Raw genomic sequence first — 10,358 nt, 5'->3', positions numbered from 1 at the left:
TGATCTGTGACCAATCCTCACTTTGTCCCCAAGTCCAGAGCACCAAGTTCCAGGTTCAGTCCTTCCTTGGACACCTCCAGGGATGGTGACTCCACCACCTCCCTGGGCAGCCCATTCCAATCCCTGACCACCCTTTCCATGAAGGAATTCTTTCTAATGTCCAACCTGAACCCCCACCCCCAGTGCAGCTTGAGGCCATTTCCTCATTCCCTAAAAGAAGAATGTGACACCCACCTGGCTACAAACTCCTTCCAGGGAGTTGGAGAGGGAGATAATGAGAAGGTTAAACTCAGCAAAGGTGGTAAACTTGGAAATGGGATCCAAGAAAGAAAGTAATAGAGATATTGATAGACAAGAGAAGCAATTGTTTGTGAAAGTTTCAGTACTTAAGGGGAAAATAAGCCATGTAAAGCACCAACACAAAAAATCCTGTACAGGTAGGGTCACACTGGTTGAGCAAAGCAGTCCTACTTAATTCCTGCTCCACAAAGTGGCAAGACAGCGAAATTATTAGTCTGGCTACTTCTAGAAATATAAAAACAAATTTAAATAACAATGATAAACAGCAGCCCACCAGCCCCCTCACACAACCAGCAAAAATCTTGTTCTTCCCTTTCTTTGCTGAACTGAGGCTCTTGATAATAGAAGAAGAGAGATTCAGGGAAACATGGCAGCAGCTAGAATTATTTGTTTTCCATTGTAATTTTAACCAAATGTTTCTTTCAGGCAAGGTATTTCTCCAAGGACATTGCTGGAACTTCAGACTATTTTCAGGAAAGTTAAAAATAGTCAAAACTGAAATGTAGAGAAGAGAGAGATGAATACAAATACATTTGGGCTGGCTTTGCTCAGTGGTAGTCCCTCTCATAGCTGGCCCAGAGTTTTCTTCTGCAGCCCAACAACATCCTGAGGTTGCACTGTGAGTGTTTGAGCCTCTCCTGTTAAAAATCAATAAACGAAAGGGGAGTACTGATTTCCCCTTATATCTTTATATTACCATGTTAACCTGCAGGTAAATGATGTGGCAGCAATTCTCTTCAATTGCAGAGGTTCACAATCCGGTCAGTGTGGATGGAGTCAAAACACTGAGGTTAAAATACCAAACAAAACTATGCCAAGTTTCTAATGATGTCTCAGTAGAACTTGGCCTCTGATTTTATAGCACGATATTAATCTTTGAAAAGAAGTTTAATTTAGTCTTCCTAGGACTCATGTATTTACCAAGGGGTGTAATCCAAGGGAGATTGTGCCCTGTTGGTTGCCTGGGACATTTGAACAGATCAATGGCTCATGTTAGTCAGGTTTAGTGTGACATTCAGCTAAGTGTAGATGCCTACAATTCAGATATCTATAATGCAGATATCTGTGTTGGATTTTATTAGATCCCCTATAATAGAAGCAAGGAGGATACCACTCTGGCGTGGGATTGTTTGCATCCTTCGAAAGTGAGTAATGTAATCACACCCTTAAAACTGGTTTTTTCCTATTGAAAGGGAAGGGGATGTACAGGAAAAAATTTGGAAGTGTAATGCAGACAACAAAAAAGTAGGTGAAATGTGTTTGAGTGTCTTTTCTGAGATTAGCAAGTTTGGAATATCCTAGAGGCAAAGTCAAATCTGTCTGGAAATTTGCTTTCCTCTTTTTTATTTTTTTGTTTGTTTTGTTTCTTCCTGGGGACAGCTGTGAAAAACTGTAGGGAACAGGAGGATATTAATAAGCATGACTGGGAATGTGTTTGTGGAAGGATTGAAAATACACAGGTGAAGCAGGGAAGTCACTGAGGGTTACTGAAAGATACAGCAAAGCAACCATGGGACATCAGCATGCCATGTGCCAGTTCTTTCCAGTGGGAGTGAGAAGTTTATCCTGCAGCAGAAGAAAGAAAGAGTGGCTGGAGATGTCATCTAAAATTTCTTCCCATAAGAGGAAGACAGTGAAAAGAGAGGAAAATAGATCATGAAAGTATCAAAGATAGAATTGGGAAAAAGTAAGAAATTAGGATACATTGATAAAATTACAAAGACAACTGGAAAAATTACTTTTGTATGGCCAAAACCTAGTTCAGGCTCATAATTTCAGGACAAGCATATGTGCACTATCCATAGCTTGTGATGAAGGCACCTTTTATTCCTAAAGGACATAAACCAAAATTTGAATCTATGTTATTTTCCCCCTGAATATTACAGGAAAAACCCTGCTGAAAGATGATTTTCTACGAGTTTCCAGTGCAAAAAAAGGAAGTATGGAGATCTCAGCTTTTCTCTAAGATTCCAAAATTTTTCAGTCTTCCAGTATCCCCTTGTAAATACCATCAACACAAGACAAGACAAGACAAGGGAAGGGAAGGGAAGGGAAGGGAAGGGAAGGGAAGGGAAGGGAAGGGAAGGGAAGGGAAGGGAAGGGAAGGGAAGGGAAGGGAAGGGAAGGGAAGGGAAGGGAAGGGAAGGGAAGGGAAGGGAAGGGAAGGGAAGGGAAGGGAAATCCATCTCATAGTCTTCAGCTTGGAGAAGCTTTTATCAGTTTTTTTTGTGCTTAAGGTTGTTAGACCACTAAGAGTCTCTTTTTTCCTTTTATTTAGGTACCTCTCTGATTCCTAGGGAAGCAATTCACCCTCTTATTCCTGCAGCAGTGTGTGCATGCTTGCTTATGCCTGGGATTTTTCATCTGCCTTGGGTATAAATATGCAGCACTGTCGCCAGCTCAGTGTACACAAGTTTACAGAAGTAATCCACATAATAATACAAACACTTTCAGATTAGTGAGACAGGCACTTGCTTTTCAGCACTGGTAATCCTGTCTTTTCACTTCCCAAACCATGATGATTATTCAGCAAGATAAGGGTTAGCAGGAAAAGATTTATTCTCTTTTAAGTGCTGTTCCCAAGTTAATCTTATTGCAAAACTCTCCATAATTTATTTACTGAAAATGATTTGAAAAATCAGATCAGGGGAGGGTGAGGGTGGTGGCTAGCTTGTGAGCATGGAATAAATAAGCATTCTTATTTTAGTATCTTCTGGACAAAAGTTGATATGACAAAAATAATCCCTGTGAATGGGAATATGAGGGGCCCTTTCTGGCACACCCATCTACAAAGCCAAAGACTGAATGAGGATATGAGGGCAAGGAACTGAGATACTCTTTGATCCTAAGCACCAGGATATAAGTATAATATTTTGAACAATGTGGGAAAGATGATTGTAATTGCTTCCCATGTTCTGTGATTAAATAAGGGCATCAGTCTCACAGGCAGACAGTTTTATACCTTTCTTTAATTCTGGGGTGGTTTGTGTAAAGTAGAAAAAATAAGATTGTTTCATGTCATGAGCTACTGAGTGAATATATTAATTAATGGTTCATGGCAGATAATTGTTGGGCCCATTTAAACATCTGGGTAGGATGATGTGCCGAAGAGCACATTGAAAGCATTGACTTAAAGTTTCCAAAAATATCCAGATTTATCCTTTTCTGACTGAGCTTTTTACCACTGTGTTGACTAGGAATAGATTTATATCTCTCTCAGATATTTTTGTGAATCACATCCACAAGAGTGAACTTACCATCCTGTATGTAAACTCTGGATACGGCTTCATTCCAAGAAATTATTTTTAATAAGGAATTATTTTTAAAAGGAAATTCGTACAATTTCTCAGGAGGTATTTGATGATTTTTCAGAGCAAGGTTCGACATGTTATGTACTGTCTTCTTGTTCTCAATAAATTTCCCACATTTACAAATGTAAATTATCATGCTGTTTTGAGTGATGCTCCATATTTGTCATTTTAATAACAAAGATCATAAAAAAGAAAGGCAACAGTTGAGGCTACTTTTCTACCATGTTAATGAGAATGAGAAAGCAGCTAATACCCAGTCAGAGCTGTTGAAGTTGCAGGATAAGTTCTGTACAGTCAATCTCTTTACAACCTATTGCAAAAGGATAGAAAATTATTCAACCTGGATCCTGAGTTTCCTCCAAAACAACATTAAAAGATATAAATAAGGTAAATTCAAAAATACGTTACACAGCTAGAAGTTTTCAAGTGTTGGATTTGGAAATGAGAAAGTGTTGCCCTACTGAATTGTCCGCTAGATGGGATATTTATAACGGTTGTTTGATTTTTTTTTTTGGCATTTTTTAAAAATTTCACATTTAAAATCTTTTAGGTGGTTAAAAATATTTATTTATATTTATTTCGTAGTATCTAAACCATCTTACCATTTGGAGGGAAGGTCACATTATTAGCAGGTGTTTTACTGATCTTGCCTCTACATCTCCTTTTATTCTGTTCCCATCATTTCAGATATAAATATAACCAGTGAGAGCAAAATGCTGCAATCCAAATCCAGATGTTTTTTCTCAGAAAAATCACATTCTTGATATTTAAATAAATGAGATCAACAATAATAATAGAGACAGGATGATTACAGGTGAGTAGCTAAAACAGAGCAATGAAATATTCTGTGAAATGTCAAAGAGGCTTATAGAGCAGAGAGGAATGATTCCAACCAGGACTTCATTGTACTTCCTTGTTTTTTAAGAGAAATTAATCAAAATAAATCAGAAATAGAAAAACTAACCCATGTGACTGTGAAGACCATTATTGCATTTTTTTACATTCCAGGTTTGAAAAAATTTTCTCCAAATAAAACTGGATGTTTCTAGGACTGCCCTGGCTTACCCATGAAACATGCTGGGGCATTGTCTGGGAGAACAGGAGTTGGCAGAGGTCACATCCATGCAAGGGAGTGTCATAACAATTAAGCAGTATAGAAACACAAGGACCCTGGCTTAGGCCACGTCCAAAACCTGTTGAGTTTATCAGTCCAGACAGAGCTGAAAAAACCAGTTATCTTAGAGCTTCACAGATTTCTGTTATGAAAATAAGAGCCTCAAAGCTTTACAATGCTTTGTCTGGGTCAAGTTTCATCTCTTCAGGAAGGAGTAAAAATACCCAAAGGACTTTGGTTGGAGACAGAGTTACTAAAATGGTTTTTCTTGCTTTAATACCATGACTTAATCCTAGGAAGAACTAAAAGGACCCCCAGCCTTTGTGGGGTTCTGTCAGCAGGCTTTATAGCTCCATAAAGTAGGAGAGCTTGACCATGTCCACAGGAGCATTTCCCCATCCATCCCAAGAAATATAAAATGAACTGCTGTTTGTAAAGGCAAAACATTTTTTTATGCAACCAGCAATACTGCAGAACAAGCGTGGGTGCTGCAGTTTCACCTCTTTGCTGTAGGCAGGCTGGAGCTGTGTTGCTCCAGGAGATGAGGACAGGAAGGAGATGAAGACCAGGAGCCTTCATTTCTCCCTCTGTCTGAAGGCAGCCAGTAATGTGCTGTACCACTGGAAGAATAACACTTCTGCATTGCTAGGAAGATTTTCCACTTGGTAGAGATTCCTCTTTAGAAGAGAAGAGCTGCTCTTTAAGCTGCCTCCTCTCCCTTCTTTCTTCTGCTCTGTTCCCATGGCTTGGGGATCCCTGGGAAGGGGCGATTGTGCTATTTAGGTCATGAATTTGTGCAGACAACTTGCAGTACTTGCTTGCTAAGCACTAAGCAAGCTGTATCCCATAATAATATTGTTCTATCATCTTTGTCTAAATGTGTGTTTAGAGGAGGAGTTGTTTGATTTTTGAAGGAAGAGTAAGGAAGAGAGAAAATGCCTACAGCATAATTAAAAAGTTGTTGCTCTAATTTTTCTCCTCACTTTAGAATCCTCTGTTGGCTTTAATTAAGTGCTTGAATTAAGATCGTAAGGCAAACATCATTTGATGTTTTTATCTTTTTTTTATTTTAAATGAATGCAAGCTCACTCACCAGGTGGGTTTCTCCTCAGGTGCTCGCTGCTCTAATATAGAAAATCCACATGGGCATCTCTGCAGGCAGTGTGCTTTCTTCCTGAGTGCTCGGGGGCTCCAAAGAGGTGCCTGTCCCTGCTGTCCCCAACTGTGTTGTGGGAAGATGTTGGCAGTTCCACGAGCATTTGAAGGATGTGTGCAGCGAGGAGGGACAGGGATCCTTGAGGGTGGCTCATGGATTCATAACTGGGGGCAACAATATGAAATTGAGCAAAAGCAGAATGAGGTTGGGTATCTTGACAAACTTCTTAAGTGTCTGTTAGATCATTTGTGAGAGGGAGTCCCAGAGGTGCCCACAGATGCTCTGTTGGTTGAGTCATTTAAAAGTATCTGTCTAGGTCATCACATGCTCCCTATTGCTGCAGTGTCTAGAAAGCAATCACACAGGCTTAGGAAATTGGGCCAGGAGGGACTTGGGGAGGTCATTTTGGCCTCAAGAGATGAATGATTCTACTTAAAACTTCCCCAAAAGACATCTTTCAAACAAGAATGAGCAATACAACCCCTCATGGGGAAAAGAGCTATTATTTTTCCCATTGTAAATATGAAAAAATCAAAAATAGAGTGAAGACAAAAGTTTTAACAAAGTCACACAGAAATTATAGGGTTGAGATGGGAATTGAAGTCAAAGTCTTGCAGAGTAAATGCAGCACCAAAAGAACATTCTTTTTTGGTCTAGCAGTTTTGTACGAGGCATCTTTTTTCATGCAGAATTGTTTTTCTGTACTTTTGAATAGGCACGTGAACTTCTTGTTCTCCACAGTCCCCATGAAATTTCTTATTTCCTCATAAATTCTCGGAAAAAAAATAGACTAATCATTATTGGTAATTTGCCAGTTTTAGCAAAAATATAATTTATTGCAAATATAATAATTTATTTATGCTTGTGATGTTTTAGACTTTGTCACTTTAAATTTCTTCCTAGGGATTTAGATGTGGGCCTTGCATTGCTGAACACAATGGCTGAACACAATGATCTTAGAGGTCTTTTCGAAAGTTAATGATTCTGTGATTATATGAATTGCCACCTACATTGTTTTCCCCAACGGCTGAACACTCTTCAATCCACAAAAAGGAAAATATTCCCAGGCAAAACTGGGAACCTGAGAATTGATATTAACTGGCCCATCTTATCCATCTCTTGTTCCTAACCTAGCCATGACTAGGAAGAAAATCAAAAACACTTGACAGTTTCTAAATGGAATTTTGTTCCTGTTGGGATCTCTTCCAGATCATTTTGTGCTACAATGATAGTGATGTGTTACAAATATTTCCCAAGGATGATGAAATGTAAACTCCTGTTGATGGACAATCTAGCCAAAGAGAGAAAAGAAATCAGAATTATCTTTTCAATGTAAATTGCTTGCTGAGATATCTTTTGGAAATTTAGACAAAACATTTGAATATTTAAAACTTCATAAAGATTTATCAGAAATCAGTAATTGGAACCTGGACTACTGGATTTGCCAACAGTCCAAGAGCCAACACCTGTTTCATCAATGGAACTATTCAAGTTATTCTGGATTTACACCAATGGCATAGCTAATGATATAACCTATGGCTTTAGAAAACCTATATTTGAAAACCAGTTACTTTGGGTGTCATTGGTTTCGGGTAACAACTTTGCTTTACTTGCTTTGGTGTGGGTTAACACATGCAATCATAATTTTATGCAAATCAAGCACCTGTTTCACACTTGGAACTCAAAATATCACAAGGCCAAAGGGATTCCAAAACTAGATTCCCCAGGTTGCCAGCTTGTAATGTGATCTGAGGGGATAATATCTATGCAGGACAATGAAGCACTCAGTCTGTAGCTTGAGAGAAGGAAGGTGCAGAAGCTTCTCAGATTGGGATACTTGACTGGCTTTTCTTTACCCTGCCTGCTAATTCAGCTTGAATTACACTTCTTTTTAGGATTCATCTCATCCAAATTTACATGTTAAAAAATTAGACTTCCAGGAAATAGTCACCCCAGACTGTTTAAAACTGATGGGAAGAACTAGGGATCTTTGGAGAAGCCATTTGGTGAAGCCCCTCAGGAAATGTTGATTTCATGTGTTGATTCCAAACAAAGTGGTTTAGACTAGACAGAAACAACTAGCTTTTAGACCCCCAGCTCTGTGCAATGAAACTGGCCTGGTTTTAGGAATCTGTTTACCTCTTTTTGAATTACAGATGCCAGTTTTGAAAACATGGTCAGACACTATTTCTCAGTGAATGAGTTGAGCAGCTCTAATAAAAATACAAGTATAATCCATGCCATCCTCAAAGGCACTCAGAAAATGCAAGCGTGTCTGGTCCTGACTTGTTAACAACCATAAAGACAGCACTTGGAAGTATTTAATACAGCTGTATGAGCCATGCACTCTCAAAGAGCTTCATCTGCTATATTTCCTCCCAGTGGCAAATAAAAAAAAATCCAGTATAATTAGGGCATAATTCTGTTAAATTTGTGCAATAAAAGCATTATTAAAAGAAAGAAAAGATTGCCCTTATAGGCTGTGCTGCAGTGGAATCAAGCATAGCTTGTTAGAGTTATTTTTGTTATTATTGCATTACTTGGCTATTGTGTTACCCCTGAAATGCTGTAAAGGAAGGAAAAGGCTGTGTAGATGGAATTTCAAAGTGATTCCTTTATTCAATATTAAAATTTCATTGGCTACATATGTGCAGAGTGAGGTCTTGGAGGAGTTGTTTGCCATGTGTGTTACTGAAGCTCAGCTCCTTGAGACCAAATTTCCCATGGGCAGAACCTGCCCACAGACCCCATCAGGACCTGAAATCTGAAAAATTAAAAAAAAAAATGCTTTGGCCAGGTTGATGAATTTTTGAGGAAGTTAAATTAATCTCAAATCTGCCCCAAGTATAGTCTTTGCAGAAGTACAGACACAGACATCCTGCCTATTAAGGGCAGAGATAGAAAGCTTTGAAAGGCACTGATGTTCAGCAGGATGTGACATTTCCTGGGGAAAATAACATTTTACCAGGCTGCAGAGTATGTCTACACAACTCTTCTCACCCCTTCTCTCAGAGAAACACCTTCAGTCTGTTGTAGATACACTGAAGAAGTGCCTCATGTGGACTCAAGTGACAGCATTAACTACAGGAGCATAAAGTGGGATATGCAGAATATACTAGAGAGGAGAGCTCTAAAGGTGCAAATTTGCCCCTCTCCTCTGTTCTTGTGAGACCCCAGCATTCAGCTCTGGGGTCCCCAGCACAGAGGACACATTGGACTGTTACAGTGAGTCCAGAAGAGAGTCAGAGAGATGATTAAAGGGATGGAACATTTCTCCTATGAAGAAAGGCTAAAAAGAACTGGGATTATTCAGCTTGGAGAACAGGAGGCCTTGGGGTGACCTAAATTTGGCCTCCCAGGGCCTGAAGGGAGACTACAAGAAAGATGGAGAGAGACTTTTTACAAGGGCCTGGGCTGACAGAACAAGGGAGAATGGTTTAAACCTGACAAGGAGTGGGTTTAGATTGTCTATTAGGAAGAAGCTCTTTCTTGTGATATTGGTGAGGTCCTGGCGCAGGTGGCCCAGTGAAATTTTGGATACCCCATCCCTGGAAGCACTCAAAGAGAGGTTGGGTGGGGTTTGAAGTAACCTGGTCCAGTGGAAGGTGTCCCAGGCCATGTCAGGCTGTTGGAATTGAATGATCTTTCAGATCCCTTCCAACTCAAGCCATTCTATGATTCTATGAATCTGCAACAGAGCCCAAAGAGAAGTCCACCTCTGAGCTAACCAAATATGTAATTTTCCATGTTATTTATATGTCAGTGCCTGAGAGACCAGAGGAAATAGTGGGGACTTTACAGTAGAGATGCTCACTCCTAAACTCTGAAGTTTCAGAGTTTCAGAACCACATCTGTCAAAGCAGTGCCTTTACATGAGCTGGGAGCTGATGTTCCCATTAAGTTAAGGGAGATCTTATCAATACAGCTAACACAGCAACAATCTCATCTTGGAGCAGACACCTCTGTCTGCCCAGGGAGCTTTTGAATCCGCCCTCTCTGGAGATATTCAAAATCTAACTGCATATGTTCCCAATGTATCTTGCTTCTGGTGACCCTGCCTTGGCAGGGAGGCTGGACTGGAGGATCTCCAGATCTTCTGCCCAACCCTAATTATTCTGTGATTCTGTGATCTGATCATCTGGACAGTCAACTATACTGTTGGCTATGTTGACTAGATAAAAGATTCATTTCACTTCACACATTGTGCCACTTCTGGCACTGTAAGTATTCCCATTTGGCCTCCAGTTTCTGCTCCAGACCTTGTGGGTCTCCTGTAAGGCTTCTGCCACATCTGCCAGTGTTGTGCAGATGTCTCAGGAATGTTGGAGCATCTCAAACGTCACTAGAAGCCTGTGTTTAATAGCTGAATCTGGAGCTTTGTCTAAATCTGAAGCTGAATCCCATTAGAGCAGCAGAATTCAGCTGCCTTAACACAGGCTTCTCATGCCATTGGAGGCACTTCTGGATATCCAAGACA

The sequence above is a fragment of the Lonchura striata genome, chromosome 3 (genome assembly GCF_050655825.1).
Source record: "Lonchura striata isolate lonStrDom1 chromosome 3, ASM5065582v1, whole genome shotgun sequence".
Lineage (NCBI taxonomy): Eukaryota > Metazoa > Chordata > Aves > Passeriformes > Estrildidae > Lonchura > Lonchura striata.
Note: the sequence above shows the minus strand (reverse complement) of the source record.